Source organism: Mus caroli, chromosome X (genome assembly GCF_900094665.2).
Source record: "Mus caroli chromosome X, CAROLI_EIJ_v1.1, whole genome shotgun sequence".
NCBI lineage: Eukaryota > Metazoa > Chordata > Mammalia > Rodentia > Muridae > Mus > Mus caroli.
Window position 1 is genome coordinate 3,822,977 of NC_034589.1, and position 25,002 is coordinate 3,847,978.

The following is a 25,002-nucleotide window of genomic DNA, read 5'->3' on the forward strand; positions in this document are numbered from 1 at the left end:
CCTGCTGCTGCAGGGAAGAAGACACTGTTTCCTCAGTAAAAGTGTTCCAATGCTGCTCTGGCTGGGGCAGGAGACTGGTGGAGTGGTGTCTCTAGTGAAAGTTGAACAATTCTGCTCCTTCAGGGAATGGCTTCCCTGGGCAAACTGTTACAACTCTGCTCCTGTATAGTGAGGATTTCCCCAGTAAAGACTGTTCCTGCCAGTGTTAGAGCTCTGATTCAAGAGGTATCCTGGCACAAAGTCACATCACACAACGAACTTCACAAAAGGGGTTTACTGGAAGGGGAAAACCAAGGAGGGAGGCTGTCTCTGCTTGGGCAAGAAACATCAGTTTGCTGAGCAGAAGGGCAAGGTTTATGTAGAGTTTCTTGGAGTGGTAGAGCTTTGCAAGGTGGAGATTTCCACGGTGAGGATTGGTGACATTTCAATGCCTGCACTTGAGTGAGCTCAAGAATTAGTGGTTTTTCCTCTTCAGGGAATTGGTGAGTTTCTAGAGCAAGTTCAGGGATTTGTGGAGTTCTTTTTCTTGGCCCTGATTTTGAGCTTGGGGTCAATTCAGGGTCAGTGTATTCTTTCTTTGGCCCTAGTCATGGGGTCAAGTCTGGGTCAGTGTGTCCTTTTCTTGGCCCTGATCTTGGGGTCAAGTCTGGGTCAATATGTTCTTTCCTTGACTCTGGTACTGGGGTCAGTGTGTTCTTTTTTGGCCCTGGTCTTGGGATCAAATTAGGTTCAGGGTATCCTTTCCTTGGCACTAGTCTTGGCATCAAGTCAGAGTTGGAACTTTTTTTTTTGTCCTGGTAGGCTATGAATGTAGAAGGCCTTGGGATGACTAGTATGGCACTGCTCTCTGGAGAGGGATTAGTGAAAACATGACCTGTGGTGGGGAAGACATCATTCTTGGGTGGGGATGCTTCAGGTCAGCAGGTGATAGCTTTGGTGAAAGGAGGCCACTGAGTATTGGGTGGAACACTTAACCTCAAGGATCAAGAGCATTGACTGAGCACTGAGGGGTAATGGTGAAACTAGAAGAAATATACAAAATAGAAACTATGATCTATGTTTTCCTTTAGAAGAATTTCATTCTCTGCCTCATTTTAAAAGATGGGATTTTGTGTGGAATATGTGCTTTAGTTTTTTTTATGCACAATGGCAAACTAAACAATTATATATAAATGCTATTTGGCCTAAGACATACAATTTAGGGAGGTCTAACTGGAGATGGAACATTGGTTTCTTATAGTCCAGTGGCTGGTAGTGAAAATGCCATGGAATTAGTCATTATACTCAGATAACTTTTCTCAAGTAATGTTCTTTGTGTGAACAGCCTAGTTCTCAGGTCTAGAGTACTCAGTTGTTAAACAGCTATCTGGTTTTGAAAAGCCATTTATTTGCCTTATGCCTGTAGCTTATAGTAGTCTAAAACATAGTCCTCAGGTTATGTCACAGGAAAGCATCAAAGAACTGACCTAATATGACAGAAGTTATAGAAGATGGGTTGGTTAAACATATAGGATGAACAGCTCTGTGTGTTTAAGGTGCCTGGCATCTCTGAGATAGTTTCTTTTCTGGGCATAATTTGGAGTTTGGACTTAATTCAGCCATGACTAGTGAAGCAATTGCAGAGTCAAGGATCAACAGGGATACTCACTTTAAACATTGTATTGAGCTATGCCTATGGGTTTTATTGGAAACATGGGTTTTCACAAGTAAGCATTTTGGGCAATTGTATAGCAAGAAGAATGCAATTTAAGGTCAAATAATCTTGCCATGTTATACAAAATAAAATTATAAAGTCATTAAGAGTGGTTTGTTGATCAAAATATTTGTAAGCATAATGATTTACTTTATTTTCTCATAAGCATTGAGCAAGTCCTGAATATCTGCATTTTAATCATTGGCAAAGATCATTTAGATGTGCTTCTTTATTTGAAAATGTCTAAAAGATACAAGACACAAACTAATACAGGTTATAACCACACATCTAAAATTAGTAACTGAGGACTGGGGATACAGCTCAGTGGTAGGAAGCTTAATATTTTCCATACCCCAATTTGAGCACCAAATGATATATATTATATTGAAATAGCACAGTGTTTTCTGAAACATGTATAATCATTATGTATACTCTATAAATGAAATAATATACAAATATAATCCATGGTAGGTCTTGAGAACATATTTCCAAATTAAAATTTTAATCATTTATTTATTTTTGAGGTAGAAATGGTACCAAACTATCTTTAATCCAGAACTGAGAAGTCAGAGGCAGGTAGATCTGTGTGTTTAAGGTCAGCCTGATCTACATAGTAAGTTTCAGACAAATCACTATGCTATAGTAAAAACCTCCCTTTATGGAGAAAAAAAAGTCTCTCATCTGTGTTGATATGTTGACTGGTGTTATCATTATGTGGGTCTTGTTTAAACAACCATATTATTGAAACTTCATAGATGCTATGTGTAGAAGAGCAGCAGGGGTGTGGGTTCTCTGGCTCTTACAATCTTCTTCAACCTTCTTCTGAGATGTTCCTTGAGATTTAGATGTAGAGATCCCATTTGGGGCTGGGGATTCCAGGGTCAACGATTCTCTGCATTTTGACCATGTGACTTTCTATCTTGGTCTTTGTCTTCTGCTGAGGGGAGAACTACACTTGATTGTGGATATAGGAGTAAGTGTTTAGAATACAGTTAAAGGCTGAGTGATTTACTACTGGGGAGAACCTCTTGACTGAATTTTCAAAATGTAATTCCTGAGTACTAGTATATCAGATAAATCTTTTTGCAACACGTTGCTTGTCACAAAAATGACAGAATAAATATTTATAACTTTCCAAAGGTTTGGGGGGGCAAGAAAATCTTAACTATAAAATATATTTCAAAGTATTATTTGAAGTATCTAAATTTAAGATGGCTTGAGGAAAGATACAAATAGAATGGCCAGGATATTGGAACACTTGCAATAAGCTCATGGGAACTTGAAAAGGTAAGTGACTGTAGCTTGCCTCTTTATAACTCAAAGTGGTGAGACAAGAAATAGTTAAACACTACATACTGTTTTTTTATTCTTTGTTAATATTTATTTTTAGTTGTTTGTAATAATATGTTGCTATGTAGCCCTAGCTAGTCTTATATTTACTAGGTTTTCCAGGATGTCATTAGACTTGGGACAGTTATCTGTCGCTCAACCACCAATGCTGTGATTATATGCCTAGACCATTCCTTTTAGTTTAAAGAGAACAATTCAGGGTATGATAATGTGAGAATAATTTACTGGAAATTAATTGGTTCACATACATAGTATTTGCTGGACAGCTGTGGTTAACTGCCCAGGCTCTGAATAAGATAGAGCCTATCAACATTCTACCATGCAAGTCAGAGGAGTCATTGGCAGTTAACAGTTGATGGTCATGGGAGGTGAGGGGGGGGGTGTCCTTTTCTTCAGAAGTGATTGGCAGTTAACAGTTACTTAGTGAGGTGTTTTTTCCCTCAGCACTATAATGACTGGTTAAGTCACCTGTGCTTCAGTAAATAACTCTTCAAGAAATCTTAAGTAAATGTAATTAATTAAATGTCAAATAAAAGACATAAAAATAGGACTAGATAGGAAGATGAAGAAATTCATTAGAAGGAGAAAGAGAATAAGCAGGCAATGGGAGTTGAGTATGATAAAATTTATAAATATCAATTTGTTGGGAGTATATTACTAAAAAGAAAAGAAGGCAAGTATGTACATTCTGTTATTTAGCAGAATATGCATATAGCAGTGCATGCTTTTTAAATGAAGGTTTTGATAATATGTTTACCAACAAAGAAAATGGGCATATCTAAAGAGTGATTTTATTTTTGCTTTATATTCTTTTTTTAAAAAAAACATTTTTATTAGGTATTTTCTTCATTTATATTTCAAATGCTATCCCAAAAGCACCTCCCCCCCTTTTAGCATGTTTTTTATCAAGCCAGACTCAACTCAAGTTGTAACAAAACTTGATCTGTTTTATAGAGTGTACTGGCTAGTTTTGTATCAACTTGACACAGGCTGGAGTTATCAGAGAAAGGAACTTCAGTTGGGGAAATGCCTCCACGAGATCCAGCTAGCTGCAAGGCATTTTCTCAATTAGTGGTCAAGGGGGGAGGTTCCATTGTGGGTGGTGCCATCTCTGGGCTGGTAGTCTTGGGTTCTATAAGAAAGCAAGCTGAGCAAGCCAGTGGAAGCAAGCCAGTAAAGAACATCCCTCCATGGCCTCTGCATCAGCTCCTGCTTCCTGACCTGTTTGAGTTCCAGTCCTGACATCCTTGGTGATGAACAGCAGTATGGAAGTGTAAGCCAAATAAACCCTTTCCTCCCCAACTTGCTTTTTGGTCATGATGTTTGTGCAGTAATAGAAACCCTGACTAAGATACAGAGCAAATCTAACTCACTGAGGTTAGTATCTAGTATAAAAATGTGATTCTGAAGTCTTTACAACCCCTTCTGAAAATCTTCTTATGCATTAATTAATAAACTCTTGAGTTAGCCTTGAAAATTCATAAAACAAATTTGTTTCCTCTTTCAGATTATGTTTTTGTAATCTTTTCAAAGTTTTCTGTACCAATTCAGTTTTGTTTTATGTGACTTTCTTGTTCTAATATAAAAAGCCATTTGCCTTCCAGAACCATCCTTTCTGCACAAGGACTGGCTGTGCAGGCCTGCTATCTCAGAAACAGATTTGTTATTTAAATTTGTTATCTCAAATGTGAGGAGCAAAAGGCCCATAATCTACAAACTCCATACTCAGGAAACCTAGCAATGTAATTGGTTCTTGGCAGGGGGAGGGATGAGGGAAAGGGCGTAAGTCCCAATCCTGAATCTCTAAGCCCCAAATTTAGGAATATTGATGGCCAAGGGCAGGAAAAAAGTGAATGTCTTATCTCAGAAAGAATTAAGTTTTCAGTCTCTCCACCTTTTCATTCTTTTGAACCTCTCAGTGAGTTAGACAATGTCACCAACATCAGTTAGGGTGCTCTTGACTCAGCCTACAGATCCAAATGCTAATCTCTCCTGGAAGCAACCCCTCCAAACATTCAGGATTAATATTTTGACAACTGCCAGATGATCCCTTAGGCCACTGAAATTGACAAGTCAAATCAATCCTTCCAAAACAATATATGAACCAAGTCTTGTTTGCTAAAGGTTAGTGAAACTTTATATGATTTCAGTTCTTAAAGTGATTGTGATAGGTAACTCAGGGAAGAATTCCTTTCAACTTAGAGATTTTAGTATTATTATCCTTCAGAAGTAGGAAAAATGACATGCTCATGGAAAGGGAAAGCACTTCTGAATTACAGACACAGAAGAAAATGTAGCACCCTCTGGTGGTTTGAATAGAATTAGTCTCATTGGAAGTGGCACTGGTAGGAGGTGTGGCCTTGTTGAAATAGGTGTGGCTTTGCTGTAGAAAGTATGTTACTGAGGGTAGTCTTTGAGGTCTCAAGTGCTCAAGCCAGGCTTAGTGGACCTCAGCCTTTTTCTACTGCCTGTGGTACAAGATATAGAACTCTCAGCTCCTTTCCAGCCAAATGTCTGATTGCATTCTCCCATGTTTCCTGTCATAATTATAATGGACTAAACCTGTGAACAAGTCCCAATTAGATATTTTCCTTTACAAGAGTTGCCATGGCCATGATATCTCTTCACAGAAATCGAAACCCTAATTAGGGCACACCCATGACTTCAATTCTGCAGTTTCACTCACAGTCAAGAATAATCACAGAAAAATTAAATATTATTCTAGATACTTAAAGCAAAACAAAGCAAAAAGTACTACATTCTCTGAAGGACTGTGAGTTTTAACTTATTTGATCTCAAAACCACATATAAACAAAAATATGAGAAGCCAAGAGTATCTATTCCCTCTCTCATAACAGGGAATAGGTCTACACTTCATCAAGCACTAGTCAGATTTGACTCTGCTTAGCTTCTAAGACAAAAACTAATAAGGTTCTTTCAGGGTCATAGGGTTGTAGATGGATAAGGTTTCACTTATCAGAAATCCATTTCTGGTGTTCTTAAAATCATCAGAGACCAAAACCAAAATTTTCATCTCATCCTACCAATATTTTAGAATAATCAATAATAGTCCCTACATATCAGAAATCAAGGAAACACCAAGGTATTATCTCAGATAATCGACACTAGGACATTAAAGTTGCAACGTTCTGTGAGTGACTCCTTAACTCCTTCTCAGTAAGAAAACTCTGTATTTAAGCTTAAGCCATGGAATTTGTTTTGCCCTGAAAGATGAATGTACTGAGAGTTTGATTTAACCTATTAAAATTATAAACAGGTAACTTTAAAAACAATGTCAAAGCATGACGCTCATACAGATATGAAATGAACATGCTTTTTAAAATGTATTTTTCAGACAACGTCTTAGTTACTTTTCTATTGCAGTGACAAAAAACAAAACAAACAAACAACAAACAACGCATGGCTAAGGCAGCTTACAAAAGGAAACATTTCATTGGGCTTCTGGTTTCAAATGGTTAGAGTCCATGGTGGTAGAGCAAAGATGTGGTAGCAGGAACAGGTAAGAGCTCACATCTTGATCTGCAAGTAGGAGAGGGGGGAGGGGGAAGGGAGGGGGAGAGGGGGAGAGGGGGAAAGGGAGAGGGGGAGAAGGAGAGAGGGGGAAAGGGAGAGGGGAGAAGGAGAGAGAGAGGGAAAGAGAGGGGGGGAGAGGGAGAGAGAGCACTAATCTTCCAAAGGGTCAATGCCTGCTCTCAGTGTCACACCTCCTTTAATATGGTCATACCTCCTAATCCTTTCCAAGCAATTCCACCAACTGGGAACCACGTATTCCAACATACAGGCCTATGGGGACATCTTTCAAATCACCACAAACAGGATCTAATTATACTGCTTAGGCAGATCTGAAACTCATGCTCCTCCTGCCTAAACCTCAAAGTATTAAAATTATAGGTGTGTGGTACACACCAAGCAACGTATATTGAAATGTTTCTTTTTTTTTTAACTCACAAGGCAACTAGAAGTTATAAATAATACTTTAAATGAGAATCAAAAGAACAGACACAAGAATACTCATCAGTAATGTTAAACGTTGCCCAAAGATAAGAATAAATAGACATAGGTGAAGCTTCTAACCCAAAGAGTTGCACCATGGGCCGAAAAATAGAGCTTTAAGACATAATAGTATGATATTGAGGTCTTGACACCGAATAGCAATTTCTAATTGGATAATAGAATCTCTTGAGAGCATGGAGTCTACTTTCTCTCTCTCTGTCTCTGTCTCTCTCTCTGTCTCTCTCTCTCTCTCTCTCTCTCTCTCTTGAAATTGACAAATAGCAACTCTCTTAATATATTAGCTATTCTAATTTTTATTTTATATACATATATATATATATGCATATATGTGTGTGTGTGTGCCAGCATTAAAGCTCTCAGCCTGATATCTGAGACTTTTGACCCTCAAGTCTTGTCTGGAACATGCAATTTTCCTTTAGGCTCCTAACAGCCTCTTACCTTTCTTTAGCCTTGGCTCTTTGTCCTCTCTCCTTTCTCTCTCTCCTTTTACCACCATTCTTCCTGCTCTGCACACTGACAAAAGTTCAGTAGCTTCTTCAACTGTCAGTTGCTTTTACTGCCTGCTGACTAACTGCTCAGGTCTTGGTATCTCTTCAGTAATACTTTTACTATGCCTGCTTCTCTCTTCTGTTTCTGCTCCTCTGTTTCTTTGTCACCAGCACAGCTCAAGGTAGTGGAACTCAGCAAGAAAAAAAAATAGTTTGATATCAGATTAACTGAATAGACAGTTAACAAAACAAGAAAAACAAATAGACAATACATATTTGAGAACTAACTTATAACCTCAGGTACCAGGGAAATGGAAATTAACTGAGATTTCAGCTCAACACAGTTAGAATGCCTACCATTAAGGACACACACGACGTTTGAGGAGAGGAGATGGTACTGGATACCAGTATGCTAAGTAAAATATGCCAGACTCAAACCCCTAAGTACTGTGTTATCATTCCATTCCTGATCCTGTGACAGATACCTCAACACAAAGCAGCTTAGATGATGAACATGTTTATTTAGCTTCTAATTCCAGGTTCTAGTTCTTTATTGCAGGGAACTCGTGCCACAGACTTAAAGCATCACACATCCACAGTCAAAAGGCAGAGAGAAAATGAACATATGAATACTTATTTGCTTACTCTTGGATAGTTTACCTTACTCAAATACAACTGGCAACCCACCTCATAGAATAGTGCCACTCACAGTGGGCTGGGTCAATTAATAATCAGGACAACTGAACAAACTGATTTAGCTAATTTTTTTATTATAGTTCTTCCCAGGTATCTTTCGTTTATGTCAAATTGGCAGTTAAAACTGACACAACCTACCCCTTATTAACTTGACATAGCACATGCTATGTTAAGCCATAACTTTATACCATTAGTACCTAAAATTTGATGCTACTTAATATTGTAAAATGTTGTCTAAAATTAAAGTTCCCATAGTTTTTTAAATCCCAAAACTTTAAAATGTCCAAACTTTTCACAAAAGTCTCAAGTGACTTTAGAACTCCAAAGTCACTAATATACCAAAACAATCTTATTATAAAAGGGAGGGGATGGGGTATACAACAGTTAAAATTAAGCAAATTCAAAATCTATGAGTATGAATCAAACCCTTTCTAGCTCACTGTTTGGTATCTGAGTATCTTGTAATGTCACCCCTCTCACTCTAGTGCTAATAGTACATACAGCTTGACTTATAGGCCAGCTCTTCTGCACAACTTCAGCTCTTCTTGTGGACATCCCGCAGTTCTGGCATCTACAGTATCCTGGTATCTCCACTTTAATGGAGGCATCACCTTTACTCTCTTGGGGCCTTTCTGCAGGAACTCTGCCTTGCCTCAGCTGCTGCCCATAATCTCCATAATCTTTTAGTGTTCATTCCTACAAAATGAGTAATATGTCAAGTCAGCCTTGACATGTAGACTAGTTTCTGATACCATAGCTATATCAGCTTCTGCGTGCTGATCCCGAGGAACCAGTTTCTTGCTGTCCCAGTGAAGTAAGTATAAGAGGCTTCACTTCAGTGGTGCTGCTTTCCTTGAGAAGTACATCTGTGTTTTCACCCTCAGCAAGGTCAGCACACACCCAGATTCTTAGACATTAATACCCCCTAGACAAGTTGGCAAACAAAGTCCTTATTCTCTCTGAAACATGATATAAGCCTTTTCTTTTCAGCATTTTTTTATTTTCCAAGCTCTAAGAAGAATTACCTATTGAATGCTGGGTACTCAATGGGTTTTCTAAATCAAAGTTTCAACTGCTTTCACATTCCTTATACAAAAACACTCTAAAGCATAAAGCCACATTGTCTGGTCTATGACTGAACCATCTACTAGCTCACTATCAATTTCTGTTCTAATTTTATTTCTGTTGCTGTGATAAAATACCCTGACAAAACCCATAAAGACTAATAGGTTTTATTTTTGTTATAATTCTGGATTTACACTGAATACAAGTCAGGGAGAAAGTCAAGCAGTGAAAAAGGACAGACAAGCAAAGGCACCTGTATTGCTGTCTAATTTGAAGTCTAACCTACCTTTTCCCTCCCTTATATAGCCTCACAACCATTGACTAGAGAACAGTGCTGCCCTCAGTGACCAGAGACTTTCTCATCAATTAAAAATCAAGGTGTTCCTTTATAAACATGACTATAGGCCAGTCTGAACTAGACAGTTCCTCAGATGATTCCAAGTGTTGACAAACTGAACCAAAACATACTAGAAAGAACAACAAAAAGGATTTATGTTTGTCAGTGGCAGTTCATACTTAGAATCCCAGCCGTTGAGAGGGTAATGTAGGAAGATCGGCATGAGTTCAAGATCAGCCTGGACCTCATAGTTAGTACTAGGCCTGTCTGGGCAACAGTGTGAGACTATCTCAACATACCAAACAAAATATGTGTGTGTCAAACTTTTTCTTACATGTGTAATCAAAATTTATGAAAGTAGAAAGGAAAGTTCATGGGGGAAGTCTAAGAGAAAAGAGGTCTAAAGCAAGGTAGGAGAAAGAAGGGAAGAAAATAACAATATAGAGAAATGGGGTGGGTGGTGGGGCAACAATGGGATAATAAGAAATGTGATACAAACTGTTTACAGCAGTCCTGGCCGAGGCTATGTCTGCAAGAGCCCTGACAATGAACTGCAACTGTCCTGGAGTTCCCTATCCCTGTCCTGGTGTTCCTGGACACTCCTATCTGTGGAGTGCTCTAGCTACCTGTGGTCACCCAAAGGAAGTGCTGCTGTTCATTTGACGGAGTCCCTTTTTTCAGGTCAGCCAGGGGAGCAAGAAGGAGTCCAGTTAGACATTCTGCTATTCCAAGTCTCAATTTGCCCTGTTTTCTGCCATTGTTCAGTTACAGGAACATGAATGTCAAAAACAAGTGTTTACAGTGTAAGCTTGAAGAACTCACAATGGATGCTAGGACTGATTTTAACAGTGTTAGAACAGTGCTTACCATATGTCCAGCATTGCAGTGCTGGTTCAAAGAAAATTTCACTCAGTATTCAGTGTAGTGTCATGGTTAAGTAATGGACTCTGATGCTTAGTCCTATGATTTTTCTAATTGGGTAGCTGAGAAAATTACTTTTTTGTTCTTTTGGAATATGTATGTAATAATATTACCATATGTTGAATAATTTGGAGAAAAAAGTATGAGATGATACATATGAAGCACTTTCCACTGTGCCTCCTGACACACTTATTACTGCTTCCTGCCCCAGGATCTGATTGCATAGTGTTTTTCACTGGGAGAAAAGAATATCAAAAGAATGAACTACCTTCAAAACATTGGTGTAAAAAGGGTGTCATGTCAAGGTCTTCTGAAATCTGTTTACTGGATGAAACTGAGTACCTTTCCTCCCCTTCTCCTTGCTCAGATCTGTAGACACTGCCTGCTTCTACCACAGATAAACATTACAGTGTGTTACTGGGTGTGTTTAATGTGTAAATATATTGTGGGAACAAGGGAGGCTGGTTTTTCAAGTTCCTGCTCTTAGCACTTCCTGAGGGTCAAGTAGTCCAGTACAGTTTGTGTGTCTGTAAGAAAAGTGAGCCTACAAAAGTGTTCTAGCCTTACGGAGGTAAGATTGATGTCCCTGGGGCTCTCTACTGTGGTATTTACTTTGTTGATTTTTGTATTCTGTGATACAAAAGATTTGAGGTGGGCAGATGTTTCCTGGTTAGGAAAAAAAATGATTCTTTCTACCACTTGATACTGGAACTCATCATAAAGTGGGAAAAAAATTATGGAGTATGGGGAATTTGCCTGTTAGATTGCTTGATGGCCTAATTTGATAGATTGGGATGGAAGGTATAAGTATTTTCTTAATTTATTATCCAAAGTGCAATCTTATGGTAAAACCACCGAAAAGCCAAGTAGGAATCCTAAGACAAAAATAAATCAAGTTGATAGCAAAAGTACTGGTCATTTTATCATAGAATTCTCATGACTTAGATGGAGGGTCCTTTTGCCCTAAATTTATTTCATGTACTTGAAAGATATTGTAAATAACATCATTAAATTATATTTACATTCATCCTCATTCTTTTGTTATATCATGTATAGTTTCTTGTTTGTTTGTTTGTCTGTCTGTTTGACACAGGGTCTCTCACTTGTAGCCCTATCTAGAAATCACTACATAACACAGCCTGGTTTCAAAGCCATGGGGACTCTCTTTAATATCATGTTATAAACAGGACTGTTACTTTCCTTACTTAAGTGAAATACATGTATTTGTTTTGATCTCACAGTGCAGCTCATATTAGCCTAAAACTTCCTGTGATAATGAATGCTGAGATTATAAATTTACAGGAATGACCAAAAACTGCTGAAAATATTTTTTCAATTTATTATATCAAACAGCATACATAGAGACAACAGAAATTACATATTTAAAACATTCAAGAATGGTGAGTGGTAAAATGTTCCTTATATGTGAAAATGTACATCAAATATTATAGGTAACCTAAAAAGAAGGAATTATAGATTATTTTGAACTTTAAGCATTAGTCGATTAGACATCAGCATCCATGGATGACTGTTACAGTTCAAACACTATGACTTATGTACGTGACATCATTCTATTAGTCTAGTGAAACCCGTAAGTACTATATAACTCATAAGTACTACATAATCCTTAAATCCCTATGCCAGTAGATATACACACACATCCACATAGGTATATATTTCTATGTGAACAACTAGGATAAAAAAGATAAGAAAACATGAGAAATCATCTCTTGGTCTTTCAGTTGCTGACACTTGTTTTTTGTTTCTGTATTTACAGGCTCCTGAAATTCTCTGCTAGCATTTTTATGGATTAGCTATTTGTCAGTTTATTCACATTTAATAATGTCTTATGATTGATTTGGTTTTCTACTAGCTCGTATGTTGGAGCACATCTAGAATTTTTGTTTTAACTACTATCTTATAATTATTTACTATGTAAAGAGAAGGGAGGAAAATACTGCATTAAAATACGGGAAGTGAGCACTTTATTTGCCTAACTTTATCACACAATGGCATATGTTGCAACTGTTTTGCCAACATGTGTAAACACACAGTTAATCATCTTTAGTATCTTCTATTTCAGATTTGCTTATACAGCCATCTTTTGTACGTCCATATGGTCTATGTGTATACCCTCTCTTCCTCTCTCAGCACCTACTTCCCACACAAATTCACACATTTTAGTTGATTTTGCATAACTCTGTACCCAGTCTGGTTCTATACCTATGTAATCTCTTTCTGTGGGTTGTTTTGTTTCTTTAGATATGTTTCTTCATATCTCTTGACTGTGTCTTCTCTTGTTGTTTCATCCTGACTTCTGCTTCCATGAAAGAAGACATCAATAAACTAAGAAGGGCCCCATTGAAGGTTGAGTCATGATATTGGCCATCCTAAGTTCCAGAAGAAAACCTGATAGAGAGTAGAGCTTAGAGCAACAGAATACAGCCATGCCTGATGCCACAGACCCATAACTGCATCCAGTTGGGAGGCAGAGGCAGAAAGGTTGTAAGCTTATGGCTTACTAAGGCTATAGAGTGAGTACAAGATGATATTAGACCAGGAAGTGAGACCTAATATAAAAAGAATATAGTCCCTGGTATAGTACTTGCCTGGGATGTCTAATCCTTAGCCCTGACAAAAGCAATGAATATGTAGTTCACTGGCAAAGAAGGAGTAATTGTTTGGGTACACATTAGAAGAAAAATTGTCTTCCGTCTAGTGCTTATCCAGTATCATGTCACCTTTCTGTTAATTTTCTTTTTACTCTTTATTTTATAATTATTTCCTTCCCTAAATCTAAGAATTTTCCTTAATTCAAAAATCTTGTCTTGGCTACATATTTATCAGAATGTCTATAACTCATAAACACTTTCTTTTTCTCAACCCTGGAAAAAGAATAATGGAGTTGGTAGAGAGAACAAAGTGAAAGACCTGGGATGACAATATGATTCTTCCAATCACTGCCTCCTCTGTCCTCTCTGTCAGCTTCAGTCTCCTCATACACATCTATTCTTACATAAAGTCACAAGGAACAAGTTTGCAGTCAGAATTTTATTTCTTACTCCTTCACCTAGCATAGGTGATTAGTGGTTTGGAGTGAAGGGGACTTAGGAAGACCTTTAACCACAGTGACTACATCACTCAAGGTATTTTCCTTTTTTTCCCCTTTTTTTATTAGATATTTTCTTTATTTACATTTAAAATGCTATCCCAAAAGTTCCTTATACCCTCCCCAGCCCTACTCCCCTACCCACCCACTCCCACTTCTTGGCCCTGATATTCCCCTGTACTGGGGCATATAAAGTTTGCAACACCAAGCAAGAAAATCAAGAAGAAGAGCAACATGTGAATACTTCATTCCTCTTTAAAATAGGGAACAAAATGCCCATGAAAGGAGTTACAGAGACAAAGTTTGGAGCTAAGATGAAAGGACGGACTATCCAGAGACTCCCCCACCCAGGGATCCATCCCATAATCAGCCACCAAACCCAGACACTATTGCATATGCAAGCAAGATTTTGCTGAGGTATTTTCTTAGTAGTGCATACTAATTCCCCTGATGAGATTTTTTTTGCCTTTTTTTCCATGTTGAAATAAAATTTTATGCTTAGAATATTACAAATTGTACTTTTCAATGGCTTAAAAATTTAAAACTAATTTAACTGTCATAAGAACGCCACAGCACAGGCATCCGCATGCCATTTACATGAAGACCATCTGAGGCTCATCATGGTTATATACTATTAATGGGTCACTTAACCAGGTTTCAAATTCAGACAGTTCATCAGATCTCATATTCTCAGCTATTATTTCAGGGTCTTTATGCCCTAAGCCTGGAATCCTGAACTGCTATCACATGCTATAGCTCTAGTTTTTATTATTTATAGGTTTTTTTGTTTGCTTGTTTGGGGAATTATTTGTTTGAAATGGGGTCTTACTGTGTTGCTTTGTCTGGTCAGAAACTTGCTATATAGATCAGACTGGACTTGAATTCACAGTGATATACCTAAATACTGGGATTACAGGTGTGAGCCACTATGTACAGCTTTGATGTTTAATATTCTTTTCTTAGTATGTTAAAAAGTATTTGTATAGTTTTTTGAGACAGGGTCTTGCTATGTATCCTAGGCTAACCTTGATCTTGAAATCAACGTGCTGAACACTAGGATTATAGATATATACAATCATGACCTTTAAATAATATTAACATTAAATATTACAATATCCAGTTGTAGTTGGCAGGAAGAGTCTGAGTTTTCTCATCTGCGACTATATTTTAGAATTAAATATTTCCAGTACTGACACGTTCTATTTTCTACATGAGTATCATGTGATATTCTTTCCTGTGACTAATATTGCTAGCCATAAAGTTGTTTCATGAGTCTATGTTAGATTCCATTTTATTCCTTGCTAACAGTATAAACTTCAGCTTGTAAATATGGTGGTTTAATGTAGAATTGTAGCACTCATGACATGTAAGCAATGGGAATTGAAGGTCAGCTTCAGCTACATAGTAAAACACTATTTTAAGCCAGCAAACAACAAATTCTGTTTTTTCTACAATGAAATTTTGTTTTTACTTATTTGATTTCAGGATTGTAAATAACTTTAAGGTCTCTTTAAAATTTATATGACTCACTGGGCAGTGGTGGCGCACACCTTTAATTCTAGCACTTGGGAGGCAGAGACAGGTGGATTTCTGAGTTTGAGGCCAGCCTGGTCTACAGAATGAGTTCTAGGACAGCCAGGGCTACACAGAGAAACCCTGTCTCAAAAAACTAAACCTAAAACAACAAGAACAAAAATTTATATGACTCTACATCTTTATGAGCACATTGTGTCCTGCTTTAATTACTTCTTGTTCATTTAAATGGTCTTTCAAACCCAAGTTTTAATTTTTTTCCTGTAATCTTTATTGAATACAAAATAAGTAGGATTTTACTTCATTTTCCTCTCCACTGAATAAAAACATTAACGGTCAACTTAGCTTCACTGGCTGAAGTCTTAATGACCTTATTCATTTCCAACTAGTACAGTCTTATTTGCAACTCTTGTTAAAGTTCAATTTAGCAGTTTCCATTCCTTATAACAGTTGACTTATCCAGGCTAATTCGATTTAATCATTCTAATGGAATGTCAGGAAACACCATGTTCCTACACTAAAAACACATCCAATTCATTTAAGGCTTGGCAGTTTGTGTAAATAGATTTCAGTAGCGTATTCATTTTTGAGCTGTGCAGTCAGAAAAATGTTTCCAAGGCAGGTTCAGGACTTGGAAGGAAGTAGGAAATTAACAAGAAAGCAATTCTAAAATCCATATCATTCTAAAGCAATTTAAAATCTTCAAAATCACACAATATAATTCTTAAAAGCATTCACCATTGCTCATGTTTTCCAAGAAGAGTAATAGACTTTATCAGAAGTATAGTTGAGTTGGAGTAGCAGACTGAGTGATTGTGAGAAGTCAGACTTGGAGCATAGCCACCTTAGCATGAAATTGATAGGATTCAAAACTAGACTTTATACACACATACCTCTATATGGATCATGAATGAAAGTTCAACAAAAACCCACTTGGTAAACAGGCTGCCACAGCCAACACATTTTTCTAATTCAAATAGTTTGTTAAGTCCCTTAATATATAGTCCTAAGAGCTACACTGATAATTTTTTGTTTGTTTGTTTTTGGTTTTTTTTGTTTGTTTGTTTGTTTTTAATTTTGTTTTTGTCTCCTGGCATGAAGTCTCAGTAAAAATAATGTATGATCTAAAATTTTGAAATTCATTAATTGAAGGTCAATTAATCAATTAATTGAAGCTGGGTGTCTACTGAAAGCTCAGTTTATAATGAAGACTCAATTTACTGAATTCCTTGTAATTGGAAAAATACTATTTGTCTTAACTACATGATCATAATTGGATGTCCTGTTTTCTCTTTGTTTGCATTTTATTTCTCATGTCTTTCCATCTCTGTCTGTCTGCCTGGCTATCTCTGTTTGTCTCTTTCTCTGTCTGTTTCTGTCTCTGCCTCTCTCTCTCCCTCTCTCCCTCCCTCTCTCTCTCTCTCTCTCTCTCTCTCTCTCTCTCTCTCTCTGTGTGTGTGTGTGTGTGTGTAAATCAGTTATACACAAAAATCCACATGGCAACTGCTGATTCAAGTAAAATTCTGTCATTGTTCTTGTGAGTAATATTCATATGCTAGGCTCTGAACTTAAGCATCAGAGGATGCAACTCAGTTCTCTGTTGTACAGAATAGGTTCTGAAGCAACAGGGATGCAATCTAGTACAGCTCTTTTTCTTTACTGAGGAAAAATTTCAACCTGGGCTTGTAAGCATGGAAGGTAAGCCCATCATTGCTACTAATACTAGAAACTACTCATGTTTTCTAAGGACTTTCCATCTCTCAATCACTTGTTACTGTGGTACCAAGACATATAGAGGTTCAGACCTGTATTTGAGATCCTACAACTGACACATTTGAGACCTAGCTTTGACCCAGGGTTAAGGGTCACATAAGTAATAAGTAACTTCTGATGGATATGTCCTGTCATCTATTTTTATGCTTCCCTAATTGCTGTCTTTCTCCCTTGTTCTTACCTATACTGATATTTGCAAAGCTGTTGTTAATCTAGCCTTGTCTGGTTGGCTTCCTGACAATGATCTTTTGATAAGGGCTCTTGCAGTCTCTAGGCATCCTATTAATCAAGTTTTTCAAGTCTGTTGGCCCCCTCAGCACTACTATTCCCTCAACCCTCAACTCTTCTTCCTCCATCTTAGCTCCCTAATACATTACTCTGTGCTCACAGAAGCCAAGGAGCACCTGGCCTTCCTCATTTTCATTTATTTTTAATCTACAGTCTACAGCTTTACTTTCTTTCCTTAGGGAAAATTGCTCCAATTTTATATCATTGTTCTCTATACTAAGAAAAATTTCAAATTTAGTAAGACCTCCAAATGTTATTAGTAGAAAGAATGTGGAACTTGAAATATATTTAAAACAAATATATTGAAGACTACCTTATACTGGTATTTCCTAAATTATTTGTGATAGTACAACTTAGTTTTTTTTTGTTTTAATTTTTAAAAAATCTCAAAAGAATAAATAAATATTAATAGGATATAAAAGTTCTAAATACTATACATACACACACAGAGAGAGAGAGAGAGAGAAAGAGAGAGAGAGAGAGAGAGAGAGAGAGACTTTTCAAATCATCACTAAATAGTCCACAAAGCATGTGATATCTGCTTTCCAAGTATAAAAGGAGTGAATAAATATACATTTCATTTTTGGTCTACCTTTCATTTTTAAACTGTGTATGTATAGCAATGCATCTCTGTCTATTTCCTTTGTATAAATGTGTATTTTCCAAAGAAGGGATTTTGAGCACGGGTACAGGATTAACTTGTATCAGTGAGAAAATGTATCATATATATGTACACACACACACAAATCTATGTGTTACATGGATAATGATATCTACTATGATACATATATATAATATATGTGATAATATATATATATATATATATATATAATTGTATAATATGATAGGGTGATTTATTGAGTACATAGTGACTAGGTGAGTGTCCTTGTCCTTCTGGCACAGCCAGACTATAATTTCCTTTTATGCCTTGTTATCATGGTCCCTTTAAATTGAGATTTCCTCAATTTAAAGGATATTTTTGGCTCATAGCAAGGGAGAAGGATGCCATTGTCTGTCAGGCCAAAGAACAACAATGATATCACAAAGCTTAAAGTTCATGCCAGTAGATAACTTTATAACTCCATCTGTGCACACAAAAAGACAAATAAGCGGAAGCAGTTCCTAACGCCAGGGTTGACAGCAATGGAACTGAGATAAACTGAACACAATGTTTCACAATGTGCCAAAATCTTGGAAATTCAACAACAATAAAATAAGAGTACCATTGGAGACAGTTAATCCTAGCTTTATAAACTCTGTGGCCATGAGCAAGTTCTTGAACACCCACTCTACCTTGTTTACCTTATTTGTAATTTAGAAATACTAAAATTAACTCAAAGAAGTCATGTGAAGTTTGAATCAGTTAGTGTTTATAAATCAAGAGCTTAGACAGGATCTGACTCCTGGGAAGAGTATCTTTGCCAGGAGGTGCAAGGAAAGAAGCCTTAAGGTAATAAGATCATTGGGTGGTAACGGTACATTGTAGTAAAAAATGTAATACAATGTACACCATAAGACACGACTTTCAAACACTTGGATATTTTGAAGTGTACAATTATTTCTATTTAGCTTATGTTTTGATATCTGTGGAATCCCATGATTTCATAGAAAAAAATGAATTTATGGCAGTGGTTTTTGAAGGAATTTTCTATTAGACATTCCTTTTAATTTACCCAGGTAAATGTTATTACTTTACTATCTTCATATTATATAGGTGGGAAAATGAGGATAATAAAGCACCATTGTTTCTCCAACACAGAGATTAATCTGATCTTAGATCTTCCAGACACTCCCCATGTGAGCCACTTAACCACCATAGGAAGCTTTTATAATGAGTATTTGGACCGCAAACTGAGAAAACAGGTTTTATGTGTTAAAATGCACTTAACATACAATTCACTCCTTTAAATAGTACAATTCAGTAGGGTATTTTTTTTTTGAGTGTCATATGTACAAATTCGTTATCCATCATTTTAATTGAACTTTAGAATTTCTTCTGGGGAAAATGTGACAGGGTTCCCAAGGTCTTGAACAAATGTCTAGTAGATTAAGATCACCCCACCCCCCAGTTCTAATTATTATTTTAGGAACAGAAACATAACCCAGAAAGTTAGGAAACTTCACACTACTATGCTTTCACTCTTTAAAATACAAACATCTCAGTAAGAGCCCTTCTTAAAACTTGTGTTTTGGTATGGTAAGGCATACTATTATCAATCTTGAAAATAAGATTACTAAATTTGCACTTTAAAAGATATTATATGACCTCTAGAATTCTTTTATTCTCATAGTTGAGATATGTTTTGAAAATAAAAAGAGGTGTATTTCATAAATTTTGTCAAAAATATAGCACAAATATTTATCATAATTGCTATGTAAACATAACTATGATTTGATCCTTGGCCCTAAAAATCTGAAATATTTGCTGGTTGTTTACTAGAAAATGTTTGCCAACCATTTGCATAGATGATTGTATAACACTATTTTTTTTCAGAGTAGAAATATTGTTCACCTTACTCTACATAGTTTCATACTATATGTGGTGAACAAATGATTGCCAGGACTTATGTATGTGGAGAAGCAAGCTGGCTGTATTTGGAGAGAATTTCTCTTTTTAAAAGAGTGATCTGGAGCCAGGCAGTGGTGGTGCACTCCTTTAATGCCAGCACTTGGGAGGCAGAGGCAGGCAGATTTCTGAGTTCTAGGTCAGCCTGGTCTACAGAGTGAGTTCCAGGACAGCTAAGGCTATGCAGAGAAACCCTGTCTCAACTCCCCCTCCCCAAAGAAGAGTGGATCTGAGCAGGCAAAAGTCAACTTTAGGGTGAGACCTTAAACCACCAAATAAGAAATACCCATGGCTCCAGCTATATATGTAGCAGAGGACAGCCTTGTCAGGCATCAATGGGAGAAGAGGCCCTTTGTTCCATGAAGGGGAATTCGGGATTGGGGAGGCTGGAGAGGGTGGGTGGATGGGGGCACACCCTCATAGAAGCAGGAGGAGACAGATAGGATAGGGGATCTCTGGGGGTAAATTGGGAAAAGGAATAACAATTGAAATATAAATAAATAAAATATCCTAATTAACAAAATCAGAAAGGAAAAAGGAGACATAATAAGAGAACCTGAGGAAATCCAAAACATCATCAGATCCTACCACAAAAGGCTATACTCAATGAAACTGGAAAGCCTGGATGAAATGGACAATTTCCTACACAGGTACTAGATACTAAAGTTTAATCAGGATCAGAATAACAATCTAAACAGTCCCATTTCCAGTAAGGAAATAGAAGAAGTCATTTATAGTCTCCCAACCAAAAAAAGCACAGGACCAGATGGGCTTCAAAGACCTTCAAAGAAGACCTAATTCCAATTCTCCACAAACTATTCCACAAAATAGAAACAGAAGGTACTCTACCCAATTCATTCTATGAAACCACAATTACTCTGATACCTAAAACCACACAAAGATCCAACAAAGAAAGAGAACTTCAGACAAATTTCCCTTATGAATATTGATACAAAAATAATCAATAAAATTCTTGCAAACCAAATCAAAGAACACATCAATACAATCATCAATCATGATCAAGGAGGCTTCATTCCAGGGATGCAAGGATGGTTTAATATATGGAAATCCATCAATGTAATCCACTATATAAATAAACACAAAGAAAAAAAAAACACATGATCATCTCCTTTGATGCTGAGAAAGCGTTTGACAAAATGTAACACCCATACATGATAAAAGTCTTGGAAAGATCAGGAATTCAAGGCCCATACCTAAACATAATAAAAGCAATATAGAGCAAACCAATAGCCAACATCAAACTAAATCGAGAGAAGCTGAAAACAATCCCCCTAAATTCAGGGACTAGACAAGGCTGCCCACTTTCTCCCTACCTATTAAATATAGTACTTGAAGTCCTAGCCAGAGCAATTAGACAACAAAAGGAGATCAAGGGGAAATTGGAAAGAAGTCAAAATATCACTCTTTGCAGATGATATGATAGTATATATAAGTGACCCTAAAAATTCCACCAGAGGACTCCTAAACCTGACAAACAGCTTCAATGCAGTAGCTGGATATAAAACTAACTCAAACAAATCAGTGGCCTTTCTCTACACAAAGGATAAACAGGCTGAGAAAGAAATTAGGGAAACAACACCCTTCTCAATAGTCACAAATAATATAAAATACCTTGGTGTGACTCTAACTAAGGAAGTGATAAGAACTTCAAGATTCTGAAGAAAGAAATCAAAGATCTCAGAAGATGGAAAGACCTCCTATGCTCATGGATTGGCAGGATTAATATACTAAAAATGGCTATCTTGCCAAAAGTAATCTACAGATTCAATGCAATCCCCATCAAAATTCCAACTCAATACTTCACGAAGTTAGAAAGGGCAATTTGCAAATTCATCTGGAATAACAAAACTGTAGGATAGCAAAAACTCTTCTCAACAATAAAAGAACCTCTGGTGGAACCAACATCCCTGACCTCAAGCTGTACTACAGAGTAATTGTGATAAAAACTCCTTGGTATTGGTACAGTGACAGACAGAAGAACGAAGACCAAAGTGTGGACACTTTGCCCCTTCTTAGAATTGGGAACAAAACACTCATGGAAGGAGTTGCAGAGACAAAGTTTGGAGCACGAAAGGATGGACCATCTAGAGACTGCCATATCCGGGGATCCATCCCATAATCAGCTTCCAAATGCTGACACCATTGCATACACTAGCAAGATTTTGCTGAAAGGACCCAGATATAGCTGTCTCCCGTGAGACTATGCCGAGGCCTAGCAAACACAGACGTGGATGCTCACAGTCAGCTATTGGATGGATCACAGAGCCCCCAATGGAGGAGCTAGAGAAAGTACCCAAGGAGCTAAAGGGATCTGCAACCCTATAGGTGGAACAACAATATGAACTAACCAGTACCCCGGAGCTCTTGTCTCTATCTGCATATGTGTCAAAAGATGGCCTAGTCAGCCATCACTGGAAAGAGAGGCCCTTTAGACTTGCAAACTTTAAATGCCCCAGTACAGGGGAACGCCAGGGCCAAAAAGGGGGAGTGGGTGGGTAGGGGATTGGGGGGGTGGGTATGGGGGACTTTTGGGATAGCATTGGAATGTAAACTAGGAAAATACCTAAAAAGAAAAAAAAGAAAACCAAAGGAGTTTCATGGAGTTACAACCTGCCTTGTGGGCAATACTATGTATGGATTTCCATAAAGGATCTATGTTGGTTGTTCTTATGTCAACTTGATATACGCCAGGGTCATCTAGGATAAGGTATAAGAAAGTTGGATGAACAAGAGCCCAGAAAACAAGCTGTGCTTCTTCATGGCCTGTGCTTCAATTCCTGCCTCTAGGTTCCTCTTTGAGCTCCTGCTTTGACTTCTATCAAAGATGGACTCTGACCTAGAATTGTAAGTCAAATAAGCCTTTTCTTCCACACATTACTTTTCTCATGATGTTTACCACAGAAGTAAAAAAGGAAGCCCAGGGCAGGGCCTCTGTGGTTTCTTGGCTCAGTCATTTGTCTCTGCAGGCTTGAAATCAAGATTCACTATGAACTATCTTCAGTCATTATAGAGGGCTTGATTATCCCTGCCTAGATGGTGACTCAAAGAACTTCCAGGTATCTTAAGGTATATTCAGGGCATTGGATTTTGACAGTCATTTGGTGGGTGTTCTTTTGGTCTAGGCAGATAAAAATCCTAGATGGGGAAGCTCTACAAGAATGTCAGGGGTGTTAGCAGTTGGTGCTGTTTGATATTATACCCTTGGTACAAGCCTCTAGAATCAGAGCCTTTAGCTCCAAATATGTTACAGTTCTTATATGGGCCTAGTAGGCTAGGGTTCCTTGGTGGTAGATGGTGCTGCAGCTTCTTAGGTAGGACTAGTTATTGAGATTTATCAACCTATGACAAGTAGCAAGTGCTGCGTGATATGTCTAAGAGGGAAAAGATTCATTAACATCAGCTAGTATCACAGCCCACAACCTCTGTTTTGGAACCTATTGTCTTAAGGACTTGACAGATCCCTGGCACTCTTCCAGTGATCAGATCCTGTATTTCTGAATTTTGGTGCCGAGTAACCATTTAGTTCCTGAGCCTCGGGCTCTGTGTTTTACCATCACTCTCCTTCCCCAACCCCACTTCCTCCCATGTCTGCTCTTAAATTGTTCAACTGGGGTTTATCCTCATCTGTCAAGCAGTCAGCTTTTTTAGCTTGGCCTCCCAATGGATCTGCAGTTTCTGCCACTGCTGTCTTGGTGCTGTTCCCAACATTCTGCTGTTTCTTTTGTTTGTTTGTTTGTTTTTGTTTTTGTTTTGTTTTGTTTTTGAGACAGGGTTTCTCTGTATAACCCTGGCTGTCCTGGAACTCACTCTGTAGACCAGGCTGGCCTCAAACTCGGAAATCCTGTTTTGTATGCCTCTTTCTTCATATTACCAGCTCTGCCTGCTTAACTGAAAGTAGGTTTAGAAAAGGCCTTTTACTGAACTTGATGCTCAAATACCAGAGGCAACACAGGAGAATGTCCCCCAACTGCCTGAGTCTGAGCAGCCTGCTTATAGAGCCTGACAAGGCTTATTTGAGCCAATCATGGTCATTCGTTTCATGCCCTGCCCCTTTACCATTACAGCAGTCCTGCTAGGCCACCAAGGGATGTGCTTCCTACGTGACCTACATGGAACTGACCCTGAGGGCATCCAGAATTTATCAAAGCTTACGACAGCAAAAATTCTGGTATAAACTAACTCAGACAGCCCTGGCTACAGTTGTGCTTAAGGAACAGTCAGCTATGAGCTATATAGTTTTCTTAAGTATGTCGATGACTAACCTATCTGATTAGTTGACAGATAAATATTAAATAAAAATATTTTATTTTGGTTATGAAAGCCAGAGAAGCAGGAAGATTATCAAAACTGCTAACAAGGGAGCTAATTTGCCCTATTTCTCCAAATTATTACTTAGTTACAGGAAAATATACATGAGAATGCTTACAGCATGAACTTAAGCCCCTTATTAACAATAATATTGACTTGTTTTTTTAAACACATTTTAATGCTTTAAGAGGTTTCTTTTTATTATCTTTTATCATCTGTAGATATGTGTATCTACATGTGAGTATATGCATGTGAGTACAGGAGTCCTTATAGGATGGAGGTGTCTCAACATCTATAGCTGGAGTTATAGGTTGTTGTAAGTCTCCTGAAATGGGTGCTGGGAACTGACCTCTAGTCCCCTGTGAGAGCTGCGGAGCCATCTCTCCAATCCCTATTTTAACACTTCTCAATACCTGCTGAGTGTTCAAGGGAGACATGTGTCTCCCTCTTCCATTTTATTTCCATTTATTTTCTGATATTCTCTCATTTTAAACCCTGTGAAAAGAACCTCCACTGGACTCATACTAGAATTTACATGGTTTGTATAATTCTCCAGGATTCCAGTAGTCTCCCACATTGTAATCCTTTCTCACTCAGTCTTTGCTCAGGTGTCCTTCTTGAACTATTATTTCCTTTCATCTTAGTCAATATTAATTCAAGATCTCATAACTAAATGCAAACCTCTCTTTTTCTTTTTTTTTTAAGTGACCTCAAATCTTCTTTTTTTTTGATTTTTAATATTTTTATTACATATTTTCCTCAATTACATTTCCAATGCTATCCCAAAAGTCCCCCATAGCGCCCCCCACTTCCCTACCC

General features: G+C 37.5%; 1 long non-coding RNA gene across 1 annotated transcript in view; it reads left to right on the forward strand.

The window, feature by feature from the left end:
* The window catches only part of LOC115030066, a 152,073-nt gene that overhangs the window by 118,688 nt on the left and 8,383 nt on the right, over window positions 1-25,002 (forward strand). The gene's annotated exons all lie outside the window — the stretch shown is intronic.